Genomic DNA, 15,004 nt, shown 5'->3' on the forward strand with positions numbered 1-15,004 from the left:
ACTACACAGTCTCCAGCAAATGAGGTCCAACAGACAAGTCTCCTTCACTATAGAATATTGATTCCTTGCCTGAGTACCATCTTTCTCTTGATCCTAATGTATTTATAGAACCTCTTCTAATTGCCTTTTATGTACCTTGCTAGGTGTAATTCATTTTGTGCATTAGCCTTTCTGATTTTGTCCCTACATTCTTGTGCTATTCTTTGGAATTCATCCTTAGCAATTTGTCCATGTTTCCACTTTCTGTAGGATTCCTTTTGATTTTCAGGTCATTAAAGAGGTCCTGATGCAGCCATATTGGCCTTTTACTATTCTTTCTGTTTTTCCTTTGCACTGGGATAGTTTGCTGTTGTGCCTTTAATATTGTCTCTGTGAGAAACATCCAACTTTTCTGCACTCCTTTTTGCCTTAGATTTTCTTCTCATGGGACCTCACCTACCAGTTCTCTGGGTTTGTTAGTCCGCTTTTTTGAAGTCCATTGTCCTTATTCTGCTGCTCTCACTCCTTCCCTTCCATAGACTCAAGAAGTCGATCATTTCATGATTCACTTTCATCCAAGTTGCCTTCCACCTTGAGATTCACAACCAATTCCTTCCTCTTAGTCAGAATCAAGTGTAAAATGGACGTTTCCCCTAATTATGTCTTCCACCTTCTGAAACAAAAAGTTGTTCCAACAAATTTCAAGAACTTACTGGACATTTTTATGTTTTGCTGTATTATTATTCCAGTAGATGTCTGGGTAGTTAGTCCCCCATTACTACCTGGTCTTGTGTTTTAGATATTTCTGTTATTTGTTCTAGAAATGTCTGACCCACCACCTCCTGATTTGGTGGTCTCTGGTAGACCTCTACAATGACATTGCCCCTGTTTCCCCCCATCCCTTTTATCTTCACCTAGAGACTTTCTTCCTGAGCAAGGTGTACCTTCTATACCAATAATCCAGTCATGAGATTTATCCCATGAAGTTTCTGTGATATCAGTTAAGTCATAATTTAGCTTGTGTACTAAGACTTCCAGTACTTCCTGTTTATTCTCCGTAGTACCTCGCATTTGTGTATGCACATCTAAGAAGTTGAGCACATTCATCCACTGTTTTCCTCTTGTTGCTTATATGACCCTATTGAAATTTTCCATTCCCCCCAGCTCTCCAAATTCTGGGAATCTGTCAAGGTCATCTTTGCATAGTTATCTGTGGGCTTTTGTCATCCACCCCCTTTGAAACTAGTTAAAAGTCCGTCTTGCTGTGTTGGCGAGTCGGTGTCCCAATATGCTCTTCCCCTTCTTTAGGTGGACCCCATTTCTGCCCAGGAGTCCTTCATGGAACAGCATCCCATAGTCAAGGAAGCCAAAGCCCTCCTGTCAACACTATCTGTGCAGTCATGCATTTGACTTGAGGATGAATCTGTCTCTGCTTGGGCCCTTATCCTCTGCCAGCAGGATGGATAAGAATGTCACTTGCGTCCCCCTGACTTTTTCATCCTTGCTCGCAGCAATGATGAACATCACAGAGGATATTGAAAAGTTGGAGATGGTGCAGAGAAGAGCCACAAAAATTAGTTGTGAGCTAGAGAAAAAACCTTGATGCAAGACACTTGCGAAATTAGGCAAAGGTTTCTAACCATCAGAGGTGTGAAGTTCTGGAACAGCCTTCCAAGGGGAGCAGTGGGGGCAAAAAACCTAACTGGCTTCAAGACTGAACTTGATACGTTTATGGAGGGGTTGGTATGATGAGATTGCCTACAATGGCATGTGGCCCATTGGTGACTGGCAGTAGCAAAAATCCCCAACGGCTGGAGACAGGACACTCGATGGGGAGGGCTCTGAGTTACTACAGAGAATTCTTTCCCAGGTATCTGCCTGGTGGATCTTGTCCACATGCTCAGGGTCTAACTGATCGCCATATTTGGGGTTGAGAAGGAATTTTCCCCCTGGTCAGATTGGCAGAGACCTTGGGGCGGTTTCGCCTTTCTCTGCAGCATGGGGCACAGGTCACTTGCAGGTTTAAATTAGTGAAAATGGTGAATTCTGTGTAACATGAAGTCTTTAAACCATGATTTGAGGACTTCAGTAACTCACCCAAAGATTAAGGTTCTATTTCAGGCGTGGGTGAGGTTCGGTGGCCTGCAATGTGTGGGAGGTCAGAGTAGATGAGCACGACTATCCCTTCGGACCTTAAAGTCTGTGATCCTATGAGACTTAAGGAGATCTATCTGTTTAGCTTGTCAAAAAGAAGAGTGAGAGGTGATTTGATTACAGAGTATAAGTATCTTCATGGGGAGAAAATATTGGCAACTAAAGGGCTCTTTAATCTAGTGGAGAAAGGCATGACAATAACCAATGGCTGGAGGCTAAAGCCAGGCAAATTCAAATTAGAAATAAGGCTCAAATTTTTAACAGTGACGGTGATTAACCACAGGAACAAACTACCAAGGAAAGTGGTGGATTCTCCATCTCTTAATGTCTTCAAATCAAGCTGTGGGGCTGTATAATTGCAGGGTAGATGTTTGGGCTCAAGTTGGAGCCCAGGTTCTTGGAACCTCTCCCCTCATGGAGTCCCAGATCTTAATCTCCAACCCAAGCCCGCACATCTCCTCTGCAATTTTACAGCCCCATCGCCCGAGCCCAGCGAGCCCGAGTGAGCTGACCCAGGCCAGCTGTGTAAATATACTCTAAGACATCAAGACTGGATGCCTTTCTGGAAATTATGCTTCAGTCAAACATAAGTTACTGGGCTGAACACAGGGATAATTGGGTGAAACTGAAAGGCCTGTGAAATACAGGAGGTTATATGAGATGATTTAATGGTGCTTTCGGGTTTTAAAATCTATTAAATCTATAAATATTGAATAGCATTGGGCCAATAAGAGATCAGAGTGGGACCTTGCTTATGAATACCTCCATTGGAGGATGATTTTTATTTACAATTACTTTGAGATGTTAGTTAACGCGACTTTAATCCATTTAATATGTGCTTCATTGATTTTGTATAGCACCAGTTTTTTAATCAGAATGTCATGTGGTACTAATTCAAATGCATTGCAGAAGTCTAAGTATATTATGTCAGGACAATTAGGTTTGTTAATCGAACTTGGAAACTCATGTAAAAAGGGTATAAAGTTTGTTTTACATCTCTTTTTAATAAAACCATGTTGACTGGCATTAATTATGTTACTATCCTTTATTGACTGAGTACCATAACAGCCTTTCCATGATTTTCATAGATTCATAGATTCATAGGTTCATAGATTCTAGGACTCGAAGGGACCTCGAGAGGTCATCGAGTCCAGTCCCCTGCCCGCATGGCAGGACCAAATACTGTCTAGACCATCCCTGATAGACATTTATCTAACCTACTCTTAAATATCTCCAGAGATGGAGATTCCACAACCTCCCTAGGCAATTTATTCCAGTGTTTAACCACCCTGACAGTTAGGAACTTTTTCCTAATGTCCAACCTAAACCTCCCTTGCTGCAGTTTAAGCCCATTGCTTCTTGTTTGCTCATGATCAATGTCAAACTAATCGGCCTGTGCTTTCCCAAGTCATCCCATTTACCCCTTTAAAATATGGCTACAACATTAGCTTTTTTCCATTTCTCTGGAACTTCCCCAGTGTTCTAAATTATGTTAAAACTCAACTTTATGTTTCAGAGAGCTACTTGGCCAACTCCTTTAAAATTTAGGGGAAAGTTACGTGGCTTTACAGATTTTAAAATGTTTTCATTTAGGAGATACTGTTTAACATCCTGTCTAAATATTGTTGGAATAGAAGGTGTTTAATTATCACTGAAAAGTATGAATACATATCCAGCTTCTTTCCAAATACAGAATTGAAATGTTTATGGAACACATCTGCCTTTTCTGCTTCATTATTGAAAATTTTACCATCTGAATCCAGTAGCAGATTACAGTAGCTCCTCACTTAACATTGTAGTTATGTTCCTGAAAAAGTGACTTTAAGTGAAACGATGTTAAGTGAATCCAATTTCCCCATAAGAATGAATGTAAATGAGGGGGTTAGGTTCCAGGGAATTTTTTTTTTGCCATACAGTACAGTACAGTACTATAGTTGGGAGGTGTCCCCACCTTACCCCACACAGGCACAGCCCACTGGCACTGTAGACAATGAGGCAGGCAAGGAGGCTGAAGGTGCTGTAGACTAGGAGAAGCACGTTGCGCAGCAGCAGCGACATCTTCCCCTACTCTGCAAGCACCAGGGGCGGGGGCTCCACCTTCGGCCCACCCACTCCACCCCTTCCCCTAAGCCTGCACCCTTAACCCACCTCCTCTCCTCCCCCTCCTCCCCCTTTACTCCGCACACGCATCCACGCTCCTCCCCCCTCCCTCCCCTGCCTCCTGCCCGCGGCAATCAGTTGGCTTGCAGCGTTCAGGAGGCAGGAGGGAGGGGGGAGGAGCGAGGACATGGCGCGCAGGCTCTCCCTCCCTCCCCTCCCTCCTGAACACCGCAAGCCAGCTGATTGCCGTGGGCAGGAAGCGGAGGAGGGAGGAGGGAGATGCGTTGCGTCCTCGCTCCTCCCCCCTCCCTCCTGCCCGTGGTAATCAGCTGGCTTGCAACATTCAGGGGGCAGGAGGGAGGAGCAAGGACTTGGTGCGCAGGCTCCCCTCTCCCTCCCCTGCCTCCTGCCCGCGGCAATTAGTTGGTTTGTGGCATTCGGGAGGCAGGGGAGGGAGGGGGAGCCTGCGCGCCGAGTCCTCGCTCCTCCCCCCTGTGAAGGGTTGGATCACAGAAACCCCCTGGGAGCTGCCACCTGATGTTCCAAGACTACCTCTGCTCCTGTTTTCCCTGCCAGCTCAGGACTCCAGCACCCTGTCTTGCTGAGCCAGACACTCCCGTCTGCTCCAACAAAGACCCAGGGTCTGAATTACTTGCCCCAAAGCTGCAGGTTTTCCTGAAAACAGCTCACAGAAGTGTGCTTGTCTTTAGCACTCAGATGCCCAACTCCCAATGGGGTCTAAACCCAAATAAATCCTTTTTACCCTGTATAAAGCTTATACAGGGTAAACTCATAAATTGTTCGCCCTCTATAGTACTGATAGAGAGATATGCACAGTTGTTTGCTCCCCCAGGTATTAATACATACTCTGAGTTAATCAATAAGTAAAAAGTGATTTTATTAAATACAGAAAGTAAAAAATGATTTTATTAAATAGGATTTAAGTGGTTCCAAGTAGTAACAGACAGAACAAAGTAAGTCATCAAGCAAAATAAAATAAAATGTGCAAATCTATGTCTAATCAAACTGAATATAAATAATCTCACCCTCAGAGATGCTTCAGTAAGTTTTTTCCTCAGACTGGACACCTTCCAGGCCTGGGCACAATTCTTTCCCCTGGTACAGCTCTTGTTCCAGCTCAGGTGATAGCTAGGGGATTCTTCATGATGGCTCCTCTCTTCTGTTCTGTTCCACCCATTTATATATCTTTTGCATAAGGCAGGAATCCTTTGTCCCTCTGGGTTTCCACCCTCCCCCTCCCCCGGAAAAGCACCAGGTTAAAGATGGATTCCAGTTCATGTGACAAGATCACATGTCATTGTAAGACCCCCCAAGCCTTCATTCCTCTCAGCCTGACTCACAGGAAGGCTTGCCTGCAAAGAGACCATCCAGTCAATTGTCCTGGTTGATGGGAGCCATTAAGATTCCAAACCACCATTAAGGCCCACACTTTGCATAATTACAATAGCCCCTCAGAGTTATATTTCATATTTCTAGTTTCAGATACAAGTGTGGTACATTTCTACAAATAGGATGATCACACTCAGTAGATTATAAGCTTTGTAATGATACCTTACAAGAGACCTTTTGCATGAAGCCTATTCCAGTTACATTATATTCACTCATTATCAAATTTTTATAAAATCATATAGACTGCAACGTCACATCCCCTCCCTTCTGAACGCCGCAAGCTAGCGGCAGATTGCTGTGGCAGGAGGCAGGGGGAGGAGGGGAAAGGCACTGATCTGCAGGGTCTGCCTGCAGGCGAGAGGTGCTGGGGGTGGGGGGCGTAGGGGAGCTTATATGGGGCTGCCAGCTGTGGACAAAGTGGGCAGCCAAACGACGTTATAGCGAAGCATTGCACAACTTTAAATGGAGCATGTTCTGTAATTGAGCAGGGATGTAAGATCGAAATGACGTTAAGTGAGAGGACGTTAAGTGGGGAGTTACTGTACTGGGATTTCTTTTGTCCCTGATAGATTTTAATACTTCCTTTTTATTGTTAACTCTAGCTGCTATAGATATTTCACTGATATCTTTAGTTTTTCTTATTAGTTGTCTATATTTCATAGCCTCTTATTCACAGTCATTGCTATCAACTTTCCCTTTCCCCCATTTTTTATACATATGTTTCATTGCTGGTTTCACTTTCTTAACCATGGTGATTTTTTAAATCAAATCAGCATCAATTTGTAATAGTGGAATTGTGGGGTTTTGAAGTCTAGTAAGATAATCTTAAACAATTCCCAGTTGTTGCTTACATTTTTCTGTTTAAATTTTTTCCTCCCAATCATAGATTCATAGATTATAAGGCCGGAAGTGACCATTGTAATAATCTAATTTGCCCTCCTATGTAATACAGGCCATATGAATTCCCTGAATTAATTTGTTTGAACTAGAGCATATCTTTTAGCATAATATTGATTTAAAATTTTCTAGTGACAGAGAATCTCCCATAACCCTTGGTAAATTGTTCCAATGGTTAATTATTTTCACTGTTAACATGTGCAATTTACTTCTAGTCAGAATTTGTCTTCCAGCCATTGGCTCTTGCTAGATCTTTGTGTGCTAGACTGAAGTGACCTGTATTATCAAAATTCTGTTCCCCATGTAGGTACTGAAATGTTGCTCATCTTTGTTTTAAATTTTAGGACACTGGCTTGTATAAAGAAAAAACCCTATATATTATTACTAGTGTTTTGTTAGTATTTTATGCTACTCTGTATATATTCTGTAACTTGCTTCTTTGGTCTTTGTCCTCATTTAAAATGAGGTGTTGAGCTCACAGTTCAGTAATTTTCCTTTTTCTCAGTTTTTAAATGTAAAAAAAGAATATAGACATATATGTATAGAGACAGCACAGGAGAAGGAATCATTTTAAATTTGCACACTTTCTTCTTTGAGTGATTGCTCATGTCTATTCCACAATAGGTGTGTGTGCTCGCCACGTGCACTGGTGCCGGAAGTTTTTCCCCTAGCAGTACCCGTAGGGGAGCGCCCCTAGTGGCCCCTGGAGTGACACCTCTATAGAGCAGTATAAGGGGCGCTGTGCGCTCCCCCCACCCTCAGTTCCTTCTTGCCGCCAGTGAAGGTGCATCGGAACTGCTCTGTTCCAGCTTGTCTGCAGCTTTCCTCTTGAACTCTTGTTCATTCATAGTTGGTAGTACCTGTAGTTAAAATAATTTAGATTAGTGTCACTTTGGTTTAGTGCGCCTGGGTCGGGGCATGCCCCGTGCCCCGGGTTTTAAGTCGTGCGACACTTGTAGGCGGCCGATGCCAGTGAGTGACCCGCACGCGGACTGTTTATGCTATCTGGGGGAAACCCGTCTCAGCGATCGCTGCAAGATTTGCAGATCTTTCAAGCCTCAGACCAAGAAGGAAAGGGACATTCGACTCCGAGCCATTCTGATGGAGTCGGCGTTGACCCCGACTCCGGTGCGCCGCTCCGAGTTGGCACCGGGTACCACGGTGTTGGTAAGCGGCGACCCTTTGCTGCCTTCCACCAGTCGGCACTGCTCCACGTCCATGGGGCACGCCAAGAAGGCTAAGAAGAGGTCTTCTCTGCCGAGGCACCAGAACAAGACTGGGGACAGACTAGACCGACTTTGGGCAGTTCTTGGTCCCCGTCAGCCTCCAGGCCTCCGACTCAGGTTGAGCGGAGTAGCCCGGCCCATTCGACGCAGGCTTTCCCAGATATCCGGATGCCCTCCATGCTGGAGGCCCTGGAAGCGGCCCGGGACGTTATGTCTCTGCTGGTACCAGGGGCACTGCCACCATTGGCTCCCTGGTCCAGAGGCAAGCCACCGCTTCGATCCTCGCAGTCGCTGCCTGGTTGGTACCATTCGTGGTCGAGGGAATGTTCCCGACGCCGTTCGCCGCTCAGCGACCATCCCGTGCATAGTCCACGCCGGTCACCGTCGACCCCCATCAGGTTGTTTGGCTGGGTTCCGACTGACAGGAGTTCCAGGCACCGCTCGGCCTCAAGGGACCGCAGACGGCCCCGTTGAGACCGAGACAGACGGCACCAGAGGTCCTTGTCTCCAAGAGGCTATTGTAGCCCGTCGCGATACAGGCGTTAACACCGTTCCCATTTTTCGTCTCGCTCCGGAGCCAATTGCAGAGCAGCTGCTACCTGTGGTATCATTCCTCCATGTTGAGATCACGGTCTCGTGGTCAGCACTGTTCCCGATGCCACCGCTCCTCCCGGTCCAGGGACAGTGGCAGGTTGTACGCCAGCCCAGCCTCCCTTCGTAGTTGTTAGTCGATAGGACAGGCTAGTCAGGCTGAACAGCCTGCTCTGCCGGTGCCACAGCAGGGTGCAGTGACACCGGACTCCTTGTCAGGCACCATGGTACCAATGGGCCCCGTGGCTCCCGACGCAGCCCCCGGTGGGGGCTCGCTCGGTGGCCGGAGCCTCGGAAGGACCGTCTGCCTCCCTTTCCCAGCCTCCCAGAAAGGAGTCAGTGGGGTGTGCATCTTTGGTTCCACACCCGGAGGGCGACCAGGTGATGGGACCTCCGGTACCGGTGGGTACGCAGAGTACCGTACCCACGTGTACTTCCACATCCATATATTCGAGGGACACAGGGGCTTCCTCCGTTTCACAGTTGGGCAGGAGCACTATCAATTTACGGTCCTCCCATTTGGCCTGTCAACTGCTCCCAGGGTATTCACAAAGTGCATGTCTGTGGTGGCGGCCTACCTCAGACATCGTGGAGTCATCGCCTTGGCCGAACTCATGAGGGGTCGGACGACCTCCACTCAGCGGCTCTCCAACTGGATCACCTCGTGTATCCATTCCTGTTATGACCTGGCGGGAATCCCTCCGCCGTCGATTGTAAGGGCACACTCAACTAGGGCACAGGCCTCGTCTTCTACCTTTTTAGCCCATGTCCCCATTCAGGACTTTTGCAGGGCTGCCACATGGTCTTCAGTTCACATGTTCACCTCGCATTATGTGATTGTCTCCCAGACCAGGGAAGACGTCGGGTTTGGCAGGGCTGTACTCCGTACCGAGAGTCTGTGAACTCCTACCCACCTCCAACAGATATAGCTTGGAATCACCTATTGTGGATTACACAAGAGCAATCACTTGCAAAAGAAAAGACGGTTACCTTTTCCGTAACTGGTGTTCTTCGAGATGTATTGCTCATGTCTATTCCACATCCCGCCCTCCTTTCCCTCTGTCGGAGTTGTCTGGAAAGAAGGAACTGAGGGTGGGGGGAGCGCGCAGCGCCCCTTATACTGCGCCATAGAGGCGCCACTCCAGCGGTCGCTAGGGGTGCTCCCCTATGGGTACTGCTAGGGAATAAACTTCTGGCGCCAGTGCATGTGGCGAGCACACACACCTATTGTGGAATAGACATGAGCAACACATCTCAATGAACACCAGTTACGAAAAGGTAACTGTCTTTTCAAAAGATTCTTAATTCTCCGGAAACAAGTATGGGATAGCCAACATGCTAAACATGGCCACAAGCTACATGTAGCCTCCTGGAGTTCAGTGAGGCAAGTTTACTGTAGAGATGAAGTCAGCAGAGATTAGGTGTCCAGTATACAAAGCAGATTTTTTTTTTTTAAATCAAGATACAGCATTGTATGTGATAAACTTTAATTTTTATAGGTATATATAATTTTCAAGTGTGAAAGTTAAAAGTATGACTAGCATCTTGTGTAGTACATGGAAATTAGGGTTGGCTCTGGGCAATATTTGGGCACATACTCTCACTAGGAATGAGCTCACTAAGGGAGACTATGTAAGCTAATATACACCTGACAGTTTAAAAGGTAACTTTCATAGTAGATAAATGACGTCACTTAGCGAACAAAATACTAACTTTATACTTGGCAATCTGTCATCCACAACTATGGGAAACTTTTGACCTTGAGTGATCATTGGGATTTCTGTTCGTACAGAAAAAGGAAAAAAAGACTTGTTTTTCCACAGTATGGTAAATAAGCTGCTAGACAGTTTGCTTTGATTGGTAACTGAGAGAACCTGCATCTGAAGAGGATAGTGAGTCTGTCTGTCTGAGAGCATTTTTTAAATGAAATGACTTGTTCAGGTTGTCAGTAACTGTAATTATAGAAAGCTCAAGCCCTCTTAGGTTGTCTGGAGATTGAGCATATGCTCTAGCACTTGTAACATATTACTAAACCCATCAATGTCAGTGGCTCAAATTTTAACACACAGAAGCTGATGAAATGAAATAACTTATTTCTGAACAATACAACTGAAAGTTAAGGGGAGACTTGATCACAGTTTATAAGTACCTACGTGGTGAACAAAATGGGTTCTTCAGTCTAGCAGGGAAAGTTATAAAAAGATCCAGTGGCTGGACATTGAAGCTAGTTAATACTGGAAATAAGACACAGGTTTTTAACAATAATTAACCATTAAAACAACTTATTTAATGATATAGTGGATTGTCCATCATGGCAATTTTTCAATCAAGACTGGATATTGTTCTAAAAGGCATGCTCTAGTTCAAACAGAAATTAATTCAGAGAAGTCCTATGGCTTTGTGTTATAAAGATTAGGTGATCACAAGGATCCCTTCTGGTCTGAGGCTCTATTAAGCATTTACAATGTGTAAAACTCACTGCATGTGATTTATACAAAACAAAATGGTTATGTACTTTACACACCATCTTTGAAAAACAGGTTTTCTGGGGAAGTTCCAACCGCCCTCCCCCCGCAAATCAACCTACAAAGAAAACAACAACAACCCAAAGTAAAGTTTTCACCCCCAAAATAGAGAAGAGCCAGAGATTCTATGAAGTCCTCTAGGGACTTTGCTATTGGTGTATATTTTATGTGGAGGATACTTTGCTACTAAGGCAAGGGCTGGCAACATAAAACCCTAAAACAGATAGAGATGGATAGATTTGTATAGTTTGATGGAATCGAGAACTAAGGTACAGTGTAAATTTACCAGTTGAGCCCATTATTGGAGAGCAATGGTGTATTTTTTAAGATAGCAGAAATGCCACAAAGTGTTAGGCTTATTTGCACACCTTTTGCTAAACTCTCTTCTGTGTCTCCCATAGCAACCCCTTAGAATATATGCATAATGTTCATTAAGCAAATTCTTTATGCCAGAGGGTGTAATAGACTTCATTTCTGATTATATTGCATCTCAAAGTTATTAGTGTAAATGTTAATGCCGTTATTGACATACAAGGTGGCTTACTTGCAGCAGACTAACAAATTTTAAGGTGTTTCCATTAAGACAAGGGATATCTGCTCTGTTGGTAAATTTGTATCTCAAGTCAGTGGTGCCAAAACAGGAGAGTCCCAGGGGGCCATGGCGGATTCTGCCGCCTTCCCCTCCTCATCCCCCCCATGTCCCCACCCCTTGGGGGAAGAGGCGGCCTTGGGGGGGAAGAGGAGGGGCCTGGCGGGAAAGGGGCAGGGCATTACCTCAGGGGGAAGAGAGGGCAGGGCTTCGGGGGGAAGAGGAGGGGCACGGGCAAGGGTTGCAGAGGCTGGGGCCCCCCTTACTTTTGGGAAGGCTCTCCCGTCCCTGTCTCAAGCTGCAGGAGTTAAGGTGTTTTTAAAATGCTTGTTTACTGTTACAACATTACATAAAACCATAAGAATGGCCATACTAGCCAGTATCCTGTCTTCCAATAGTGGCCAATGCCTGTTGCTTCAGAAGAAATAAACAGAACAGGTAATCAGCGAGTGATGCATTCTCCGTTGCCCATTCCCAGCTTCTGGCAATAGAGGCTAGGGACACTTCAGAGCATGGTTTTGCATCCCTACCCATCCTGGCTAATAACCATTGATGGACCTATCCTCCATGAACTTATCTAGTTCTTTTTTGAATCCTGTTATAGTCCTGACCTTCACAACATCCTCTGGCAAAGAGTTCCACAGGTTGACTGTGAATTCACGGGCGCCAGGATTGTATAATTTTTGGTGGTGCCCAGAATGGGTCCAAGCAGAGCCGTCCCATCCATAGGATGGAGTGGGGGCAACCGCCCTGGGCCCCGTGCTTTGGGGGGCCCCGCGCTTCAGGGGGACGCAGGGACCAGGGCGGCCTGGAGGGCTAGCAGGTGGCCTGGCACCAGCAGCAGCAAGCGACCCGGCCCCAGCCCGTCCCGCTACTCCCCGCCCCACCGGTTGCCCTGGTCTGCCCTATGGACGGGACAGCTCTGAAAATATAAGCCCCAACATTGGTGGAGCCTTGCCCACATTCCTGAATATTGGTGGAGCATGGTGTAGGACTCATGAATGAAATTGTTTTTAATTGTTTACTTTATTAATGTAACTTCATAAGTAAAGTTTTATGAATGAAACAATATTCATTCATAAAACCGGTTACCCCAATAACTGGCTAATTAACAGTTAAGATGCTTGTTAAGAGCCATAGCTGTTCAGTCAGCTGCCTTTGTAAGTTTCACTATCAATCCAATTCCTGCTTAAATCACTGAGACTTGCACTGTTTCAGTATTGTAACTTCTGTTCACCATTTATTACACTTGCCTACAGTGTAACTTCTGTTCACTGTTTGCCATCCATTATACTTGTCTATATTGTAACTTCTGTTCACTGTTTCACATATTGTAATTCAAACCCCATTTTACAACGCTTACTCCATTTTGTAAGGGCTTGCTGCAACCTTCATTTTTGCAAACCCTGCTGTAATCTTATTAGTTTAATTTAGATGTGTGAATAAGGTATGTATGGATGATGGAATCAACCTCCAGCCCCAGCCTGTCCTGATTAAATTAAGTTCAAACACCAACGGCTGAAGATGCAGACAAGAGCCCTAACAAAGTAAGAAGAATCCACCCTAAAAAGAAAAGGTACAATAAAAGGAAGATCAAAGCCCGGTCCAAGTCTAAAAGTCATGTCTGCAATTGACGGGTGATCAATCACCAAACCTGGAGGCAGCGTGACACAGCAAGACCTATAGACTCTGGATTCAAACTAAAGCCTACAAAAAGGATGAGTGAGATGGAAAACTTTGGAGGAGGGTAACATTCTGCTGCCAACATGGAAGGGCATCGGTGCATGCCCAACAGACACCCAGCTCGTCCTTGTGCCCGGCTTTCCTGGCCAGTTAGCCGCCACAAGCTACGAACCCAAGCTGCAAACTCAAGCCACAGACTCAAGCAGGACTGGTAACTATGCAGCAGCTGCAGAACATCTGATGGATGTGTGTGTGTGTAAATGTGTGTGTGTGTGTGTGTGTATAGGTATTAGGTATAATGTGTGTGTATAAGGATTAAGATATTAGTTATTGGTCATAAATTAAATTGTTATCATAATAAATGTGGCATCTTTATCTTGTCCCCTTTAATAAGATCCTGCTAGTTTTTATTGGTATAACAATGGGCATAATGGGCCCATATAACTCGCTGCCTATGTTTGTTTTAAACCTGCTGCCTCTTAATTTCATTTGTTGACGCCTAGTTCTTGTGTTATGAGAAGGAGTAAATAAACTTCCTTATCTACTTTCTCCATACCAGTCATGATTTTATAGACCTCTATCATATCCCTCTCTAGTCGTCTTTTTTCTAAAATGAAAAGTCCCAGTCTTATTAATCCCTCTTCATATGGAAGCTGTTCCATACCCCTAATAACCTTTGTTGGCCTTCTCTGTACTTTTTCCATTTCCAATATATCTTTTTTGAGATGGGGCGACCATATCTGCACACAGTATTCAAGATGTGGGCGTAACATGGATTTATATAGAGGCAATATGATATTTTCTGTCTTATTATATATCCGTTTTCTAGTGATTCCCAACATTCTATTCGCTTTTTTGACTGCCGCTGCACATTGAGTGGATGTTTTCAGAGAACTATCTGAGTTAAGCATGGTCTGGGTTTGCACAGACTTGTAAACAACAGTCAGTAGTTAACCTTTTATTAAACTTGAATAAAAAATGTTGTATGCACTGTTGTAACTGTGTTGGTTCCAGGATATTAGAGAGACAAGGTGGGTTAGGTAATATGTTTTATTGGACCAACTTCTGTTGGTGAGAGAGACAAGCTTTTGAGCTTACACAGGTCTCTTCTTCAAGCTCTGCGTAAGCTTGAAAGCTTGTGTGTCTCCAACAGAAGCTGGTCCAATAAAAGATATTACCTCACCCTTGTCTCATGAATTTTAAAAAAAAAGTTAAAGCATTTGGTGAAACTTGTACTATTTCCCTTATCTCTTTTAGTGGTATAAAGTCTTTTAAAAGAAATTTCCTCATCTCTCTGTATTTTAGGTGGTATTAAAGGTGATTTTAAAATGTCCTTGTCAGAGGAAAAAAGGTTAGTTATTGTTTTGGTAGCAGATTTTGAGTGGCAGTAGTTTGTATCATTTTGTTTCCTTAAAAAAACAACAACAAATGATTGACATACAGGTAGAGAGAAAAGAATAGCAAAGATAATAAGAGAAAGCTTCTGTTTCTTACTTGCAGCTTGTTTGCTAGGAATATTATATGCACAGAGCATGATTTTATTATCAATCCTGAGGCCTTGCAAAACTTTATCAGAATCGGGCTTGTGATAAAAGTGGGAATTTTCTGTAATATTTTATTAACAGTATGGGTCTCAGTTGACCCATTTGAGTTGGTGGTGTTACCCCCTGGATGCAGAACAATTAAAATGCTTCTCCTGGAACAGAGAGAGGGAGCTGAGGTGTTTGGGTCACAGCTAGGGTTACCATATTTTGAGTGTCCAAAAAGAGGACACTCCACGGTGCCCCGGCCCCGCCCCCAGCCCTGCCCCGCCCCAACTCCACCCCTTCCCCAAAGTCCCCGCCCCAACT

General features: G+C 44.7%; 1 protein-coding gene across 2 annotated transcripts in view; it reads left to right on the forward strand.

Annotated features, from left to right (window-relative positions):
* The window catches only part of MAN1A2 (mannosidase alpha class 1A member 2), a 330,855-nt gene that overhangs the window by 77,603 nt on the left and 238,248 nt on the right, over window positions 1-15,004 (forward strand). The gene's annotated exons all lie outside the window — the stretch shown is intronic.

Source organism: Terrapene carolina, unplaced genomic scaffold (assembly GCF_002925995.2).
Source record: "Terrapene carolina triunguis isolate 2854851 unplaced genomic scaffold, T_m_triunguis-2.0 Scaffold242, whole genome shotgun sequence".
In the NCBI taxonomy this organism is placed as follows: Eukaryota; Metazoa; Chordata; order Testudines; family Emydidae; genus Terrapene; species Terrapene triunguis.